The sequence below is a fragment of the Sapajus apella genome, unplaced genomic scaffold (genome assembly GCF_009761245.1).
Source record: "Sapajus apella isolate SASKATOON/1434 unplaced genomic scaffold, GSC_monkey_1.0 scaffold19, whole genome shotgun sequence".
NCBI lineage: Eukaryota > Metazoa > Chordata > Mammalia > Primates > Cebidae > Sapajus > Sapajus apella.
Window position 1 is genome coordinate 24,366,559 of NW_022436959.1, and position 21,605 is coordinate 24,388,163.

Sequence of the window (21,605 nt, forward strand, 5' to 3'; positions counted from 1 at the left end):
ACAACAAACAGAATGGTTATAATTTCCAAAACAGTCAGTAAATTTTTCATGAAGATACAGAGAAGTTAGAACTCCCTTACATTGCTAGTGGGATTGTATAATGATATAGTCACTTTGGAAAACAGTATATCAGTTCCTAAAAATGTTAAAATACAGAGTTACTACATGACCCAACAATTTCACTCCTAGATAACAAGCTCAATAAAATTTTGAAGGCCAGGCACGGTGGCTCATGCCTGTAATCCCAGCACTTTGGGAGGCCGAGTGAGTGAATTGCTTGAGGTTAGGAGTTCAACACCAGCCTGGCCAACATGGTGAAACCCAGTCACTACTAAAAATACAAAAATTAGCCAGGCATGGTGGCGCACATCTGTAATCCCAGCTACTGGCGAGGCTGAGGTGGGAGGATTGCTTGAACCTGGGAGGGTGAGTCTGCAGTGAGCCAAGATAGTGCCACAGCACTCCAGCTTGGGCAACAGAGTGAGACTCCCTCTCAAAAAAAAAAAAAAAAACTTGAAAACATGTTCACACACAGACTTATACACCAATGTTTACAGCAATATTACTTTATTTATTTATTTATTTATTTATTTTTGAGACAGAGACTTGCTGTGTGGCCCAGGCTGGAGTGCAGTGGCATAATCTCCCACTCACTGCAACCTCCACTTTCCACATTCAACTAATTCTCATGCCTCAGCCTCCTGAATAGCTGAAATTACAGGCGCCCGCCATAATAACTGGATAATTATTGTGTTTTTAGTAGAGATAAGGTTTCGTCATGTTGGCCAGGCTGGTCTCGAACTCCTGAACTAGTCATCTGCCCGCCTCGGACTCCCAAAGTGCTAGGATTACAGGGTGAGCCACCGTGCCAGGCCTCCTGCAATATTATTCTTAAGAGTCAAAAGCTGAAACAACTCAAACGTCCAAAAACTGGTGAATGGCCAAATGTGGCATTGTATAGTCATATCCACACAATAAATATAATTTAACAAAAAGGAATGGAGTATTAATATATGGTACAATATATACCAATCTCAAAAAGATGCTAAATAAAAGTTACAAATGACCATCTGTTGCCATATGATTCCATGTATATGAATGTCCAGAACTGACAGTCCTACAAAGATAGAAATAGATTAGTGGTTTTCTAAGGCTAGGCAGCAGGGTAGAGATGAGTCATAGGGGATCTGGTAAGAAGTGACTACCAAAATGTATAAGCTTTCTTTGAAGTCAATGAAAACTTTCTAAGATTTGATTATGGTGATGGTTGCACAATTCTGTATGTATACTAAAAACCATTGAATTGTATGTTTTAAACTGTAAAATATATGCATGTAAATTATATCTTTAGAAACACTGCTTTTTTTAAAAAAAGCATTCTATTTTTTCAATGCAGAAAAAATACACTATCATGCCTTGCCTTTAAAGATTGCATTTTAACGCTTTATTCTCAATCATATAAGGTTGCATACATGGAATTCAATTAAATTATTTGTGTCCCTAAAACACTCTTACTCCATCATACACAAATTATTCTGTTTTTCAGCTATGAAGTAGAACTAAACTCCTTTGCTATGAGATTAAAAAGAGACAAATTCTAATATTCAATTACACAATAGGGTGACTATAGTTAACAATAATATACTGTATATTTCAAAATAGCTAGAAGAGAGGGTTTTGAATGCTTTTACTAAAGGAAATGATAAATGTTTGAGGTGATGGACATGCTGATTATCCTAACTTGGTCATCATACATTGTATGCATGTATTGAAACATCACACTGTGTCCCATAAATATGGATAATTATTAGGCATCAATGAAAGATAAAATAAAACTTTAAACAACACATATTTATTTCTAAATTATGTGCCAAGAATATTGTTGGAGGGAATTAAAAGAAAACTAATATTCCATATGACAGGAGGATTCTGGTTTAAGATAGTGGGGTGGTCCTTTTGAAGCCCTGTAGTTGCATCATGCCATGATTTGGGGCTGAATTAGCAAGGAGCCATTTTAAAATGCATGCATGCATACATTCATTCATAAACATGTCCTGCTCATCTTATTTATGCCAGTTGGCACAGTGACATGGCAAAGCCCACAGCTGGATCCAGACATGTCTGTGCATGGCTGATGGATCATTGTTTTGACTCCACTGGGAAGTGAGGAGCCCCATAGAAGAAATCCAAAGGGAAGAGGGTATCAGGGACCAGATTAGCCAGATAACCAAGTCAGTCAGACAGGAGGAGCAAAGCACACTGCGACTCTGTCCCTTCCCTTTGCCTTTCAGTTCTAGCTCCTAGGATTTGTGTCTGACATCTTTGACAGAGTAACAGTGAATAAAACCTGAAAAAAACAGATGTGTTCATCAAGAAAGGAATCACAGGACAGGCATGGTGGCTCACGCCTCTAATCCCAGCACTTTGGGGGGCCAAGGCGGGTGGATCATGAGGTCAAGAGTTCAAGACTAATCTGGCCAAGATGGTGGAATCCAGTCTCTACTAAAAATGTCAAAAAAAAATTTTTTTAAAGCCGGCATGGTGGTGGGTACCTGTAATTCCAGCTACTCGGGAGGCTGAGGCAGAGAATTGCTTAAACCTGGGAGGTGGAGTTTGCAGTGAGCCGAGATCACACACTTGCACTGTACTCCAGCCTGGGCACCAGAACGAGATTCCATCTCAAAAAAAAAAAAAAAAGAAAGAAAGAAAGGAATCACAAACGTTTTTGGTGTTGTATCTTCATCTTTCCTATTCATGGACTTCTAGCCCTAAATAAAATATAGAAATAGTGTGTAGAGAAAACCATCATTTGTGTGAAAAATTAAAAATGTGTGTTTTTGCTTGTACATGCTTAGACTTAAGGGTAAATAAGAACTAATAAAACAGGTTGACTCCCACGAGAGAAATTTGGGATCTGGGAACAGGGATGGAAAGGGGATTTTTTTGTACTTTTATTTTGTATATCTTTTATACTTTTAAATTTTGAACCATATATATTATCTGTTAGAAATTAAAATTAAAATTTAAAAGTGCTATGTATACACATGTATAAACTTATACATGTATAGGTATATAGACACATGTATGCATCTATATGTATGTGCATGCACATACATATGGTTTTTTTTTCAATCTTTTTACTATTATAGAGGCCAATTGTATAGTACCTGTAGCACAAGAATTTTAACTTTGTCTCTAGGCAGAATCTTTCCATTCCCATCACCATCAGTGGGGTGGGATATAGATGCCTGATAAAAAGTTTTCCGTGGAGGCACTGCAACAAATACCTTGGGAGTTTGAGGCAGGAAGATCACCTGGGCCCAGGAGTTCGAGACAAGCCTGAGCAACATAGTGAGATCTTGTCTCTACAAAAATATTTTTAAAATAGCCAGGTGTGGTGATACATGACACAGTCTCAGCTACTAGGGAGGCTAAGGTGGGAGGATGGCTTGAGCCCAAGACTTCAAAGCTTCAGTAAGCCATGATCATGCCACTGCACTCCAGCCTTGGTGACAGAGCAAGAACCTGTCTGAAAAACAACCACATAGAGGTTAGGACAGTGGGAATCTTGGTCATGACTACAATGAATTGTAGAACAAAGTCACTTCCCCAAAGTTTTTCATCATATCTATTACCTAAAACAACTCTATTTATCTGAAAAACACAAAACAATAATCGAAACATTATTAGAAGCCATAAGAGAACTTACGAATGTGGCTACTTCAAACTTATTTCAGAAAAATCAATAGCTTTCCTATACATATTTTTTTATTTTTTTATTTTTATTTATTTTTTTTTTTTTTTTTGGGGGGACAGAGTTTCGCTCTTGTTACCCAGGTTGGAGTGCAATGGCACGATCTCGGCTCACCGCAACCTCCGCCTCCCAGGTTCAGGCAATTCTCCTGCCTCAGCCTCCTGAGTAGCTGGGATTACAGGCACGCACCACCATGCCCAGCTAATTTTTTGTATTTTTAGTAGAGACGGGGTTTCACCGTGTTGACCAGGATGGTCTCGATCTCTTGACCTCGTGATCCACCCGCCTCGGCCTCCCAAAGTGCTGAAGAAGAAATGTTATCCTTTGCAAAAGCTACACAAGTATAAAATAATAGAACTAAACAAATAAAATATTCTGAAATAGAACCTAGATACATTGTTTCAATACATACACACAATGTATGTGTATGTATATGTGTATGAGTATTTGTATTTTACTCATACCCATACCCATGCGTATGAGTAAAAATGGTGCAGCTTCTTTGGAGGGTAATTTGGCAATATCTACATTGACTGTCAAAATTCTAACTGCACACATCTCATTCAACAGTTCCACAGAGAAATATAAATATGTAAGAAAAATGGAAATACAGGTATTCTTCAGAATCTGTTAAATCAAATATTAGATAAAATACAGATGTCCATAGCTACAAAACTGGTTAAGTAAATAAGTAAGATAAATAAGTAAATAAGTAAGATAAAGAAAACCTGAAAATCCTACCTAATAAAAAATAAATAGAAATATATCTTGTTCTTGGATTTAAAGACACAATATTGTAATAATTATAGATCCTCATGAAGTAATTATTTATGAATTAATTCATAAATTCAATGTGATTATTAACAAAAGTACAAGTGAAACTTTATATTTGGGAACCTCACTAAAATTATATGGGGAAAATTGAAAATACAGAGACAAAAATATGGCCAGGTGTGGTGGCTCACACCTATAATCCCAGCACTTTGGAAAGGCAAGGCAGGTGGATTACTTGTGCTCAGGAGTTCAAGATCAGCCTGGGGAACATAGCAAAACCCCATCTCTACTAAAAATACAAAAAAAAATCAGCCAGGTGCAGTGGCACAAGCCTGTGGGAGGCAGAGGTGGCAGGAAGGTCAAGGCTGCAGTGAGCTGAGATGGCGACACTGCACACCAGCCTAGGCTATGCAGTGACACCCTGTCTTAAACAAAATCTAAGCAAGCTAGAAGAGACATAAAATAAAGAAGAGTAGTGATGAAGAACTAGTTCATTCGATTAAAACATACATTAAAATATGGCAGTTCTTCAAGAGTAAAGAAATCATCAGGGTACAATCCTAAAATAGAACAATTGTGTATGAACATTTTGTATATGATGAATATCACTTTCCAAATCAGCTGGAAAAGGTGAGATACAGCAATAGTGAGACTGAAAATATTAGCTAGTCGTGTGGAGGGAAAAAAAACTGAGTCCTTCCATAAAAATAAATTCCCAAAATATGAAACACTTGTAAATAAAATTTGAAACCAAAACTATGTTATGAAAACAATAAAGCAATCAGAGGAAAATGATCTTGGAATGGGAAAGACCTTTCTAAACAAGGCATAAAGTCCAGAAATTTATAAAAGAAATCATTAAGTTGGCTTGCTTTCATAAACATTACAAATTTTCACATGGCAAAAAATTTAATTAGAATGGCAAAAGAAATAAAACACTGTGAGAGTTTATTTAAAACATGTGTAAATATGTTTTAATTTTCTTAGTATACAACAGTCCATTAACCCACTAGAACAAGTAACAACAACTCAAACAGAAAAAAGACAAATTGACTATATATTTGACTGTAAAACAGAAATTAAGTACATTTTTTATCTTTGACAATGATGAAAAATGTTGACAATACATGATATTAAAATAAATCTGCAAAAATAGGCATTATCATAACTGCTGGTTTGAGTAAAAATGGTGCAGCTTCTTTGGAGGGTAATTTGGCAATATCTACATTGACTGTCAAAATTCTAACTGCACACATCTCATTAACAATGCCACAGAGAAATATAAATATGTAAGCAAAAATGGAAATAGAGGTATTCTTCAGAATCTGTTAAATCAAATATTAGATAAAATAAGGATGTCCATAGCTATGAAACTGGTTAAGTAAATAAATTACTATTATACCACTGCTAAAAAGAATGAAATAGATCCAAGAGTGACATGGACAAAAATAAATCTGCAAAATAAAATGTAAGTAAAAATGGCAAGATACAGAACACTGCATATAATGCATTTCTGTTTACGTAAATTATCTTATATATTTGTAGAATTCATCATCTATATATTTTACATAAACAGAAAGTTCTGGGGAAATGCACAAGAAACCATTAGCAGTGGTTGTTTCTGAGCCTGGGAGGAGCCGGAAGTTTAGTGGTGTAGAGTGAGTAGGGGACTTCCTTTTCATTGCACACATTTGCACAATGAAATTGTGGAATTGGAAATGGCAAATGTGTACAATGAAAAAGGAAGTCACTCACTCCTACTCACTCTACACATTTGCAAATTCCAGTTCCGCAGTTCCACAATTTAATTGTGCAAATGTGTACAGTGAAAAGGAAGTCTACTACTCACCGTACACCACAGGAATTGTAACTGAAAGCCAGTTACTAGTAAGTCACAATTTGTTATCTGTTTTAATTTCTAATCACTGATCAGCTTTTACCTAAGGAGGTTTAAAGGTGTTTGTGAACAGGAAACAGATCTGATCTTTTACTGCCAGCTTCCATCACCTCGGACTGAAAGGATGATGCAACTAAGCATGCTAATTGAAGGATACTTCAATTAGCTATTATATGATCAAAACATCATGCTAGATTTCTGACTGTTTAAAAAGTTACTACTCAAGAAGAACACATTGTACAGAATAACTAATGCAAAACAAGTTCAAGACCATGCTGACCATTGTCATTCAAATTTAGCTGGGAAATAACAACCCAGAGACATAATGTCCTTCAGTCTGTACTTATCCTGTAACCATATGTGCCTTGAGAGTTAAACTGCATTCACAACTATGCATGTAAACCATAATAAATCCTTGAGATTCAAATAAAGATTATAGGTTAGTACTACAGGTGAAGATTATAGGTTGATACTAAATCCAACTTCAAAGCCTAGGCCCTTTCCAGAAAGAAAAAGATCCTCAGAGCTTTTCCAAAGTCACTTGATTTGAAATGGAATCATTAGAAGCATTGTGTTCTAGAGACTACTCACACAAGGTATCTGACCTGGCCTCCCTAGAGTTTCTAGCGTGACCAAGCAGTAACTTTTGATGAGGAGGGATATCCTAAGAGTTAGACCCCTGCTCAATATAAAACCAAAAAATGTCTCAGAGGAAGGTCTCCTGATGAAAAAATTATGTTCAACCTAAGAAAGAAAAAAAAAAAAACTGTAACCATGGTTATCTGTGAGAAAGTAAACTGGAATACAGAGTTGGGGCAGCAAGAGAATTTATTTTTATGGTATACCTTTTTTCAATCTTCAGACGCTTTAATATGCACATGTATTAATTTGTGGAATTAATGATAACAGTGGGCTTTTCAAATATCATGACATTAATTATGAGATGTTTTGTCAAATAGTACTGTACTGATGCCTGTGCTTCTGTTCCTTTTACATGCCTCTTCACTTTCTGATGGTTTCATTCCTAAATTACTAAGTTGTGAGCAGTGGTGCTCTCCAGGAGGTTTAACTTAGAAATGCTCGTATCCTATCTTCTTCTGTGCCTACTCAAACAGCACATGCTGTCTGATTTATTGTCTTATCTGTCATTTGCCCCCACAATAGGCTTCCATTGCATATTTTGTTAGAGAAATCAATAACTGAGTCATCCAAATATTGATCCATAAAGAACTCTACAGTTAACATTTATCCATAAAAGAATTACTATTAAGAAAATGTATCACCTCCTTTGTAATCATTATTAAGAGTTTTAAAATACTCTTGGCAAGGCACAGTGGCTCACACCTTCAATTCCAGCATTTTGGGAGGCCTAGGCAGGAGGATTGCTTGAGCTCAGGAGTTTGAGAACAGCCTGAGCAACAAGGCAAAACCCCATCTCTACAAAAAGTACAAAAATTATCTGGGTGTGGTGGTGCAGGCCTGTTGTCCCAGCTACTCAGGAGGCTGATGTAGGAGGATGGCTAGAGCCTGAAGGATTACAGTGAGCCACGATCATGCTACCGCACTCCTGGGTGACAGAGTGACCCTGTCTTAAAAAACAAAACTAAACAAACAAAAAATCCTCTAGTTATAAAGTACAGTATGAGCTTAAGTTAAAAAAACAAAACAAAACAAAACAAAAACTGATGTACCTCTTCCCATGGATCTATTCGGTCCCAGTACAACCCAGATTAAGACCATATATGTAAGTCAAATTCCTGTGTACTGTAAAATATCCACCTGAAATCCAGAATATGCAGATTCTTGTTCAGGACCTTGTTAAATGATTTTTAACATCCAATATAATATGTCTAGATAGAAGGGATTTTTAATCAAGTAAAGGAAATAATTAGCTCTTCCCCAGTAAATGTAAGATTGAGAATTATTTTATGGGAAGGTAAGCAAATAGTTTTGGGAAATAAATATCCAGTAAAACAACAACAACAAAACAGTGGCTGTGATTATCGTGTTTTAACACATATTATGCTATCTTATAAAATAAACATTTCTGAGGAGTCATGTAGAAAAGAATCTTTTCTCTTTGAATTATTTTGTATTAGTTGCCACATAGTAAAATAGCTAATTCTGTCTTTCTGTGTTCACATCCATGTCATAACTGCATGTATTTGCTCTGCAAATACAAAGTTTAATGAGTGTAGACACTTGTACAACCATCAGTAGGCTTGTTACACTCTAGGTTAATGCAGCACCAATCAAACAGCAAATATCTAAAATGTTGCTGAGCCCTTGTGAAACATGCATGGTTTAAGTATATTACTATGTTAATCAAAGAGAAGATGGACAGGAAAGAGGAATCCGTCTCCTAAAACAATTGCTGTCAAATAAATAAAATGAAGTAGAAAAGGTATTTAAAGTTCAAATGAGTAAAGTTCTCAAGCACCTCAGGAAAAGCAAAAATTAGTATTTTCAATGTTGCATTGCCACATTCTTTAGTCTTTTGTTAAAGGAAAACAACACCACCCAGAGAGTTAAAAAAATGGGAATTCTTCTTTAGCCCAATAAAAGTTTCTTGTTTGGACTCTATTTTTATACAAAAAAATAAGTTCTGTCTGAAGGCTGGGTTTTTAAGATTGGGCCGAAAAAAGACCACACCTGATGCGAACTTATATCAATGCCACCATCATTCTGGGCTTCTAAATTTTCATGAAATTTCTTCTTCTGTCTAGTTTCACCTCATCAAATCTCTTCAAAACCAAATCTAAAGGAGCCAGATGCAACAGGAAGAAGAGGACTCATAGCATTAGCAGATGGTGTCTTCCTACTATTTGTTTAGTTTCCAGTAGTCTGAAGTGTGACTTTTCCAGTATGCAGACTAAGGGGTTTAAGGAAACTCCATAACCCAGATAAAGCATGAAGTCAGAAAAATTTAAGAGAAATTCATCATAATTAAGAGCACAAATTTAAAAAAAAAATCCAAATTTATGTCAACAAATGTATTTGAATATCTTCATGAAAGTGTACTCTACACATCTGTTTTCTTCCTGTGGTTACTTTCTCATCTTTCTCTTATGATTTTGAATCCTGCTTTCCAAGTAACATTCATTAAGCATTAAGCAAGATCATAGATAAGGTTTAAACAATAAAGATTGTTATTCAGACATACATCAAGTCAAAACACGTCCTAGAAGACATAACTATACATTCTGGAAGCCTGACTTACTAACCTTGTTAATTTGCATTATAGGAATTAGCCCTCTTCACCAATTCCACTCTGTTTATGTGGTGTATAAATCAGGATTCCAAACAAAACAGATGGCATGCTCAAATTAGGATAAGTTGAGTAGGGTTTGTTTGCAAAAAGACTATTTACAGAGGTGTTACTGTAGAAAATCACAATGGGTAGTATAAGAATGCTGTATTGGTAAGGAGTTAACATCCTTAAGTCCAAAACGACACAGGGAAGGAACTGGGAGAGAGCCATGCCGAGAAATTCGCCTTGACAGGATAAGTGACCTTCCAAGAAGAGCACAGCAGCCTTAGGGGATCTGGCAGAGAGACTCTTTCCTTTCCCTGTTCTCCAACACACCAGGAAGCACGAGGACATGAGAGCCTTAATTGCCTCGAGCAGCAGTGCCACCTTAGGCAAACTTCCTGTAAGTTACCAAGAGAAATATATGCCTCTAGATCTTTTGCAGTGGTTCTCCAAACGCTCAGCCTAATTAAAAGCCAGAGGGTGCAGGAGCCAGGTGATAAAGATTACAAATGAGTCATCTTCCTGGGGCAAAGTCAAAGATGGAAGAATGAAGGCTTAATCAAAAGATACTCAACATACTCTGTGCCTACACATTCTCCCTAACATACAAATATACTCACATACATAACTGAAAAGCTATCAGAAAGGAATTTTCCTTGGAAATCATTTCATTGATATCTTTCATGTTCAAAATTTCCACCATCAGATATTCCATATATTTAAGACTTCTGTTAATCTACAAATTTTGAGTAGAATTGGTAGGAAATTGGAAAGGATGAAAAGAAACTAATCTTTTTAAATACTAGCTCCTTTACATGTCTTATCTCAATCTTCAAAATGACTATTAGCTATACATTATCCATGTTTTACTGATAATTTGAAACTCGGATAGTTCAAATAACTTGTCTAAAGTCACACAGGAAATACAAGGGAATCATAGAACCCAGGCCTGTTTGATTCTAAAGCCTATTCAGCTTATGCTTCAGCATTGCTGCACTTGACTTCAACCCAAAATAGTTTAATATTTTCCTGGAAGAGGACAGGGCAGGTAAGGGTTAACTAAAGCTATAAAAGGAGAAGATTGGTTGCCCAGAGTCCAATGTCTATCAGGTGTAATATTAAAGGGAAATTTCTAAAGGTGAAAGGAATGGAGTAGTTAGGAAAGGGTTGATGTAGAGGGAGAAATGGAAATAAAAGGAGTGATTAAACACAATCTGTGCTTTCTTCCTACTGCCCCATCTTGTTAAACCAGCCCAGCCACTTTTCAGCGTCCACGGACTTTGCACTTTAGGTTCACACCCTTCCACATAGGAAGCATTTTATAGTGTCTACAGTGATGCAATACCTCACTCCTAATAAGAATTTCATCTGCCACCCATCTTGCCCTACTCTTACCTGCACTGGACTAATGACTACCTTGAGGGCTGATGACTCTCCCAGCTGTATCTTACTTTGTACACGTGTGCTGTGACAGTAAAATCTTGCCTACTCAGAGAGGAGGATGTTGTTCTCAAAGAGTTTCCATCTTGATGGCATGAAGTGAGTCAGTGAATCAAGGCAGGGATAATGATTTCATAGGAATCATAAAGAGAATATGCTATCAGACTTGAGAATTAATCTGCACAGAGAACCCACTACATAGAATCCAAATATAACTGAGTCCTCTTTGCTTTAAGGAGTCTGCAAGCAAGAAACGATTCCACAAGCAAGAAAATCCATGAACTTTTTCCCAGAGGCTAAAAAAGGACAACCGGAAAGGACTAGCAAGAAAGATTATAGAGTTATACTCTTCTTCTTTTTCAAGATGGAGTCAGTGCCCTATGATAGGCATTCAGTATTTCTTTCTTTTTTAGAACAGAGCTAAAAACCTCTAAAAACAGAACACAAAGAAATAACTTCCAGGGTTGGGCAGGCACTCCCTGAGTCAATGGGGAATCACCAGCATACTTTTATTTTTGACTCAAATTCCACAGTTGTCATAAGGCCAAACATTCTCCTAGCTTCTTCAATTTCCACACTGGATTCTACAAAACTTATTTGTGAATGATATGTTTACCCAGCTAGCCTCCCTGCCTGAACTGTGAAATCATTTCAAACAGCCAACTGGATAAAGAGCTTTAAATAGGGTGGCCTTTATTCTTTATCAGCTTAAAATTGCCAAGCAGCAGCCAACTTAAGCTTTGAATAAATGTAGAAGCTCTTTAGAGCTATTTATATTTCTTTACCATCCATGGAATGACTTAATTCAGGACTACAGTAAATGAGACTCTAGTTCATGGAGTATTTTTGATCAAATATCTGGATGGGCTAGGCTACTTTAAATTACTCCGATGGTTCAGAAATCAAGAGTTTGTGAATTGTTTGGAAATTGAGAGACAGTTTGAAAACACTGTTTCTCCATAAAATTCATATATAATCATAGTACATAATAATATGCAACATTTATATTATGATTAATATGTATACATATTGATGTGTCTTGATGGAAGAAGTCCTACTCTGCTAATGAGGAACATAGGATTTAAGAAGTCTCTGCCACAAATTACCTGGGAATTTCTGGTGATGTCCCTTAAACCCTAGGCCTCAGATTCCTCTGCTGTGAAATGCAAAGGTTGGATTAATACAACTTTCAAGTGACAATCCGAAAAGGATTCAGCTCTCTGAAGGGACGACTCAGCTGCCATTACTGGAGGTGGCAATTGTGCCTTCTCTCAATCTCCCTGCCACTCCACAACCATCATCAGCATCAAAGCAGCTGCACAGTTTTAGTTTTTGTGTCAGATTTTGGTTGAAGATCATTTTAAAAATCTTTAAAAGCACTGATTACTGTATCTCTTTGATCAAATTTATGACTCTGAATTTTCATTTCCTTTGACATATGGGTGTGTTTTTTTTGCAAAGCAAATATCATTTCCTCTGATGTATTAAATAAATATTTAAAAACAATGTGTCCCACAAGATATACATGTATACAACAATGATAATTATATTTCATTCTTCTGAAAATGAGCAATTTCCTCTGCTTGGACATATTTCTATAATCTTCCTCATCCTAATGCTCTACTATTTACATTTCAACAGTTTAAAGAGACCTAAGTGGGCTTTCAAAGTTGGGTAGGAACTAACTGGTAACTGGCAGAATAACATATTTTCTTTGAAACGACTGAATTATGTAATTGGTCCTCCAAAACACATAAATACACAAATATATTCTCCACAGCTCCCCGTGTCACTTTAGAAACATGCATTTAGACAACCAAACAAGAAAAATGAAGATGGATAGTGGAGGTAGGCCCAGGATTGAGAAAGAAGTATGATTTTTCTCATTCTCCTCTCTGAGTTTAAAACAAAAATGAGTAAGTCTAGACCTCACTCAGCTAAAGCTGCCTTGAAGGCCAGTGCACAGATATGTATGTGCAAGTGTATAGAGATGGAGCAGGGAGGAAATAGAAGGATAAATCCCTGATGAGAAGCCCAAAGAAGGCATGTTTATGCTATCAGTCCAAGAAGGACTGCCAAAAGAACCCAGAGGGCCAATTCTCAAACTGGAAGCAGAGCTATAAGTAAACTGAAGACAATAATATGTGGTACCAGCATTAAGTTAGAATCAAGGCACACTGAAGAATGAATTTCCTTAGGAAAGGTTTGACATAATTTTCAGATTTGACACACTTTTTTTTGATGGACTGGAGCCTTTCCTTAAAGTGTACCACTCATCTTGGAGGATGGGACATAGAGAATCTTGTTTGTGTGGGATGATTACTTTGACATTTTAATGCTTTGGTGTATTAATGTATATAATAATGTGTATTTTAATTATTCCATAACATTTCTTTGAATAACAGGACATGCCTTCTAGTCTCCCACAATTAAAGAAAACTGAAAATTTTTAATTACCTTGTAATCCCTTAGTCAAATAATGATGCTTTTTTTTTTTTTTTTTTTTTTTGATGGAGTCTCTGTCTGTCACCCAGGCTAGAGTGCAGTGATGCAATCTTGGCTTACTGCAACCTCCGCCTCCTGTATTCAAGCCATTCTCTTGCCTCAGCCTCTCGAGTAGCAGGGACTACAGGCACCTGCCACCATGCCCGGCTAATTTTTTGTATTTTTGGAAGAGACGGGGTTTCACCATGCTGGCCAGGCTAGTCTTGAACTCATGACCTTGTGATCCACCTGCCTCAGCCTCCCAAAGTGCTGGGATTACAGGCGTGAGCCCCCGTGCCCGGCCCCAGTCAAATTATAATTCTATCTCCCATCAGGATATGCTGTCTTTAGTAAGATTTACATATTTTATATCTTTTGAAATTTTTTTGTCCATTTAAATATTCCACAGAAATTCTACTTCTATAAAGTTGATAATTCCAGCTCTTCACAAAACGAAACATAAACTGAAAATATCTACTACTGCTTCCTTAAAAATATATTTTCAAGATCAGAAAAATTTTGTTCCAGCCAATGTCTAACTGGCCATCACATTTAAATAAAGAGATGAGTTTCAGAAAAACATTTTGAGAGAAATTTTGCCCTCAGAATGGAGTTTTATAAGTCTTTTTTTCTGGCCTCTAATCAGTCCCATAAGTAGGTCAGATGTAGCATATTCCTCAACTGGCACATACACAATGGGTCAGTTATAAATTTCATAAATTAAAATAAGCAGTAGCAGGTTTGGCAATACACACAATTTGCCTAAGGATAAACGTCATTATTATCACTTTGATTAACAACCATCTTTGGAAAAAAATCCACAAATCACTTTGACACAAGAGAGGAAGAGGAAATTGGCTAGCAACTGCGTAATCTGTGCCCTGGATGAAGATAACTTAATGTTTGTTTGCACAGATTTTCTTAGCCTATGAAGCAGAAGCAATCTGGATTTTAATCTACAAAAGCCACAGAAATATTATTTCTTTCCTTTATTCGAATGTAGGAGAAATTTTAGATTTTTAGTCATATAACTCCTCCCAAAGATATTAGACATCTGACAACCCCAAAAGCCATCACCACTGTTGGCCATCACTATGCTTGCTTTCACAAGAGGTACTCATTGCTTTTGGGAGAAAGGAACACTGAAATACAGCAGCCTGGCCAGGCACAGTGGCTCATGCCTGTAATCTCAGCACTTTGCAAAGCAGAGGAGGGCAAATCACTTGAGGTCAGGAGTTCAAGACCAGCCTGGTCAACATGGCAAAACCCTGTCTAAAAATACAAAAAAATTAATTGAGTGTGGTAATTCATACTGTAGTCCCAGCTACTTGGAAGGCTGTGGCATGAGAATCGCTTGAACCCGAGGAGCAGGATTTCAGTGAGTTGTGATTATATCACTGCACTCCAGCCTGGGCAATAGAGTGAAACTCCATCTTAAAAAAAAAAAAAAAGAAATATAATGGCCTTCCTTGAGTTAAATTCTATGTAATATGCCAATGTGTAAAGTAGAATTTCTAAATAAACTATAAGAGAAACTATACATACCAGACTATCGAGAAACTTGGTAATATGTTACTTGTAGTATATTAACAGGCATTGTTGATTCTACTAGTCATTCATGCATTTGTGCCTTTATACATTTCAAACCTAACAGATTGTGTAATTCGTTTCAGATTAGCAGTTTTACGGCTGTTGATCATAAATGGAACATATTATTTTGTAGGCATCACTACTAAAGACAAGATGGAAACTAGAAGCTCAAACATTAAATGACAAATCACATTTCAAAGTAAAAAGTAATGAATGTATATTACAGTTTTAGTCAAGGTTCTCAAGAAAAAGATTAGGAAACAAATTTGTATGCAGTAATCTTATTAGGAAATGCTCTTAGGCAGAACACCTAATAAGGGAGTGAGAGAGGCAGGACTGGACAGAATTTCAATGCAGTAGCAACAGAAGCTTCACAAGATCTCACAGGGAGCTATGGAGCAAGAACAGGTCTTCAGAGTTGTTCTGGATTGGACAAGAAAGGCCAAGCCTCCACTAATCTCCCCCATTCAACAGTCAATGGATGTGATTTACCCCTGGTGAGCATTTGTAAACTGGGGTGAGGCAGCTTTCATCAGCAGAGAGCAATGCCCTGAGAGGTATTAGATGTGAGCCTTTAGTAGTTGGTACAAGGAGCGCTTCTCCATGGGAAATGTTTGCCCTGGTGCAAACACCAAGCACCAGCATTTGCCCTTCAATAGTTTTTCCAGTTTAAAAGTTTGATTTTCTGTCCCAAAGTGACTTACTTTCTAAAACACAGATTCTCACTAGCAGAGATCACAAGATAAATAAACGAGGTTCTTAACGCACGGCGCACATCAGCCAATGAAACTAGAACTGAGCAGCACATCCTCTCTTCTTAAAAATCTACATGGAAAGCCAAGTAATCAGGAAGTGGCTGATGATCGTGGAATATAATTTAGATATTTAGTGGAATCGGATTCTGACTGACAGACACAGGTTTCAATCTATACAACTGCTATCTCTGAGAAGTATGCAGGAAACTGGCATAGCTGGACAAGGCAGCATCTCCCCGGGATAAAGAGTTCATTAATAAAATTTGGCAATGTCTATATGATTGTTTATTTTCTTTAATTCCATTGATAGATCCAGGTTTGGTTAGTACTAAAGTTTACATAACTCGGATATCTCTGAAAAACATGAATGCAAAATTTGGTATAAACATGATCATTTATTTAGAATGACAAATCACTAACATTTGCAAATGTAGAAGGCTAATAAATACCAAAGCATCACAAAACCTAGAGAAATCATATATTTGCATGAATATTAATATTAACTAACTGCTTAATGCACTAATTAATATTTTTACTATATTTTTTGATCCTTTATATAACTATGATTTTTTTCTATAGAGAGAATAGAAAGATATTTCAGTCTTTTTTTTAATTAAGGCTTAGAAAAGTTTAGTTTCTCAAGCTGTTTTGTAATGCCATATATGTGTCTTCCTCCCTTGTTTCTTCCTCAGGCACTAGGGGACAAATAGCAGGGCAAGGGTCCCATGGAGAAGACCAAACCTTTTATGTCACCTGCAAGGCCCTCTGCTAATGCAATTGCTCCAGCAAGAGCAGCAGTTCTGCAGGGAGGCAGTGGTCCTAGCAGCATCCAAGCTGTGTTTCAGTCTCTGGTCCAGATCTTTCCTAGGGATCAAATAGCACCAGCATATTTCCAGGTGACCAGGGTCAGGTTTCTGCCAATGGAGGTTAAAGTGGAGGTGAAGTGTGCCCTGGTAGCAGGGTCCCTACCCTCAGCCCCAGAACTGACCTTGCTCTGTTTAGAAGGAATCCCTTACCCCAAGTTTGGGCAGAGGCTGCTGTCCCCTCCTACCACCTGAGAGAGCACCTTCTTCAAATGTATGATATAGATATTATTTATTCATAGATGTTTTGAATATTAGGGGCCTAGGACTTGGGGGGCCTGAAGCATCATCAGCGTCAGGAAAATCCATTCCTGCCTCACTCAAGTGACAAAGAAGTATTACTAGGGAACCATTCTTTCTCAAAAAGGGTTATGTAAGGGCTACATTAAACGCACAGATTTCAAGTTCTTCTCTGGGGATTCTGCTTCAAATTTGGGGCAGGGTCATTATGGTATTTTTAGTAAGCATTACAGGTTACTCACAACTCTCCTACATTTTGAAAACAGAGCTTTAAGCCAATTTAGTGTATTTCAACTTTGATTTATTAAGTATATGTTTAAAATTTTAAGTGTCAATAGGCAATCTTAATTCTCTCATTTCCTGGTTTCCAAGGTGTGACTGTGTGGGGTTGTACATATGGATGGTGGTATGAGTGCATGGGAGTATATTTGGAGTGGTGTGTGCATTTGTGTGCTGCCTGTAGTATGTGTGTGGTACCTGTTAAAGTTGTGTGGTGTGTGGAGCAGTATGTGTATGCGTATTGTGGCTTTGGTGTGTGATGTGGTATGTATGGAGTGGTGTCAACATTTTTGTGATACAAATGGTGTGTGTGGGTGTCAGTAGAGTGGTGTGTGTAGGTGTATGGTGTGTATGTGTGTATGTGTTTGCTGCATGTGTGAGTTGTATGTGTGGGGTGTGTGTGTGAGTTGTATAGCTGTGGTGTGTGTATAAGGTGCACATGTACTCTATGTATTTGCAGCATGCGTATGTGTGGTACATGTGAAAGTGTTCAGAGATGTGTGGAATGGTTCTTGTTGGAGGCCTAAGAGAGAAGAGGAAGAACACCTCAATTTCATTGGCATGTCTATATCATTTGCCTGTGTCCCCACCCAAATCTCATCTTGAATTGTAATTTCATAATCCCCATGTGTCCTCGAAGGGACCTGATGGGAGGTAACTGAATCATGCGGGCAGTTATCCTCATGATGTTCTCATGATAGTGAGTGAGTTCTCTCGAGATCTGATGGTTTGATAAGAGGCTTTCCCTGTCTTCATTCTACACTTCTCCTTCCTGCCGCCATGTGAAGAAGGGCATGTTTGCTTCCGTTTTTGGCCATGATTGTAAGTTTCCTGAGGCCTCCCTAGACAAGCTGAACTGTGAGCCAGTTAAGTTACCCAGTCTCAAATATGTATTTATTAGCAGAGTAAGAACAGACTAATATAATGAATATCTTGAAAAAACAAGACTCTTATTTGTGCTGGAAATGTATGGCTCCTTTCTGAGAGAAGTAATAAAGAAAAATTTTGAATTAGACTTCACTAAGAGTTATTTTTACTGCTTTTCCTCCTCATCGATATTTCTACTTACTGCCAGGTTTTTGTGATTAGTTGCTATTAAGTTGAGTCTTCCCCAACACAATTCTCATAATTAAGTTCAAAGAACAATATTGTTACTAAAATAACAAAATAAAGTTAGAATGACACTGCCCATAAATATCTGTTTTATTTTTATAAGTATACTTTGATCTGATGAACTACTGAGCTAAATTAAAAATTTTAAAATAATAACATAGTAATCTGCCTTTATCTTTCACTTGAAAACCTCTGCAAATATTACAGGTATTGGCTTCTGTCATTTCCAAAGCAAACTACAAGTGGTCTGTCCTCATGCCCATTAAAGATGAAAAATAGCAGACAACAATTTAATAAACTATTCAGTCAGTGCCAGACCCAGAAATCAAACACAGCTTCCTAAATATCTATTTGGCCTTATCTTCTATTTTCTCTTTCTTTGAAGAGAAAAATGTATAGGCTTTGGAAGCAGAGAGACATCTGTTTGAATTCTGACTCCAATACTTACTTAGCATTTTATTACCTGCAAATTATGGTAATAACACCTACCTCATATGGTTGAAATTGTTTAAATGAGATAACCATCAGTAAAATGGTACCTTTAGTAATAAGCATTAGTGTATTTCCTGTTTTCTTCTGCCTCCTACTAATGTTAACACTCTTCTCCATATTGTGAACATCATTTCACAAAATTCATTCCCTCAAAATGTTTTTCAAATTTTTTTTTGCCAATTTCACATAATGTTAACATATTATGTAGTTTTACTTATGCAATATTTTATTTTCTTTTTTTTGAAATGGAGTTTTGCTCTGTCGCCAGACTGGAGCGCAGTGGCAAAATCTCGGCTCACTGTAACCTCCACCTCCCGGGTTCAAGTGATTCTCCTGCCTCAGCCTCCCAAGTAGCTGGGACTACAGGCATGCGCCACCACGCCTAGCTGATTTTTGTATTTTTTAGTAGAGACGGGGTTTCACCATGTTGGCCAGGATGGTCTTGATCTCTTGACCTCGTGATCCACCCGCCTCGGCCTCCCAATGTGCTGGGATTACAGGCATGACCTACTGCGCCCAGCCTTATGTAATATTTTCTGTAAACTTACACTTTTTTATTTATTTAAGAAAGAATATATGTGAAATCATGGGTTTACAATTATGTTGTGTAACAAATATTAAGATAAATATATAACTATTTAAAAAATTCATCAATGCAACACCTAAAGTCATTTCCCAAGGGGGTAAAAGCACTTTCTCAAGCAAGCATTGGCTGAAATAGATTAAGTCTCTAGAGCTGTTGAAGAAAATGATTCTGAGTCATCTGCTAATGGCCTGTCTTCATCACCCAGGAATATGTGCTGCTGCATCTATTGCATACATTTACCATGGCTATGCAAAATCTATGAAGGCCAGAGTTGAGCCACTAAATAAATTCCAAGTAATTGTCAAAGCTTCTAGATAACTGTGCTTTTCAATTAAATTCATCTGGTTATAACATACAGTAAACAGTACATGAAGGCTTCTTGGCCATAGGGCTTATCTGTGTGAAAACACGCAAGTCTCCCTATAGCAAATCCATAATCGCATACCCCTTTAGCTCCAGAAATATCAAGAAATCTAATTACATGTTAGTAGAAAGTACAATTAAAATTTATGAGATTTATTTTTAAGGTTTAAGCTGGAACTTGTTTTCCAGGCCTGAGGTACATGTGAATGTATCAATTTGCATGTTGCCTGGAATATTAATCTTAAGAGATAAATTTAGTAATTTTAGTACATTATACAAATAATTCTTACTCTGCTCCAGGTGAATGAACACTTTTTAAACACTCAGTCAGTTTAAAAATATGGACTGAGTGACAATAAGACCTGGCACACAAGTTTTTCACAGACAGAATAACCAGAGGAGAAAGTTCTTTAAAGAAAATGAACATGGCCAGGCACGGTGGCTCATGCCTGTAATCTCAGCACTTTGGGAGGCCAAGGTAGGTGGATCATGAGGTCAAGAGATTGAGACCAAATGGCCAACATGATGAAGCCCCGGCTCTACTAAAAATACAAAAATTAGCTGGGTGTGGTGGTGCTCACCTGTAGTTCAGCTACTCAAACCACTGAGGCAGGAGAATTGCTTGACCGTTGGAGGTGGATGTTGCAGTGAGCTGAGATCGCGCCACTGAACTCAAGCCTGGATGACAGAGTAAGACTGTGTCTAAAAACAGAAAAAAGAAAAAAAAAAAAAAGAAGAGGAACAGAAAAATGCATGGTTGCATTGTTTTACCAGTGAGCTCGTTGGCTTTTGGTATTCAGCATTCTCTGAGATGGACTAAAAGTCATGGCACAAGTTCTGGTGAGTGGATTATGGGGAAATTTGAACTAGATGCTGACACTAAGATGATTACTGGTGCATTCAGGTAGGAGATGTGAGGACTATAAGCATCCTCTAATAAAGTCTACAAAACACAAGAACCCCAAAATTCCACTGGAAAATAAATTTAACAGTTAAAAATAAATGTAGGGCACCGTAAAAATTTTCATAATTACAAAATATTTCATAGATAGGAAACCTAATTTCATATTTATACATTAATGTGGTTTCATTTTGAAAAACAAAACGTAAGAAACAACAACTAGGCTTAAGGATTCCTTAGGACATGTTTGGGTTCCCTTTTTAATCGATTTTCTTAACTGTGACATTTTAATTGCGGAACAGAAATCAATTCCACTTGCCACACTGAAACTCAAGCCACTGCTGGAAAATCTGCCAGCATGGACTTTTTAGAGGCAATTCTGATTTGGCACAAGGAAAATCGAGCATTTAGAAATTCTAACCAAAAACACAAGTAGAAGGAGAAAAATATATATCATTTCATCATGCTGTCTGTGTGATAAGAACCAACATTTTTATTTCTCCTTTCAACAGAAAATTCCATGTACATAAAACAAAAATTTAAACACAGCTGTACCCTGTTCATATTAGCAGATATATTTCTCAGTTGTTAATCAAATATTTTAATAGGAAATTATAGGCCAGGTGTGGTGGCTGATGCCTGTAATCCCAGTACCTTGGGAGGTGAGGCGAGCGGATCGCCTAAGGTCAAGTGTTTGAGACCTGCCTGGCCAACATGGTGAAACCCTGTCTCTACTGAAAATACAAAAATTAGCTAGGTGTGGTGGCAGGCCCCTGTAATACCAGCTAATCTGGAGGCTGGGGCAGGAAAATTGTTTGAAC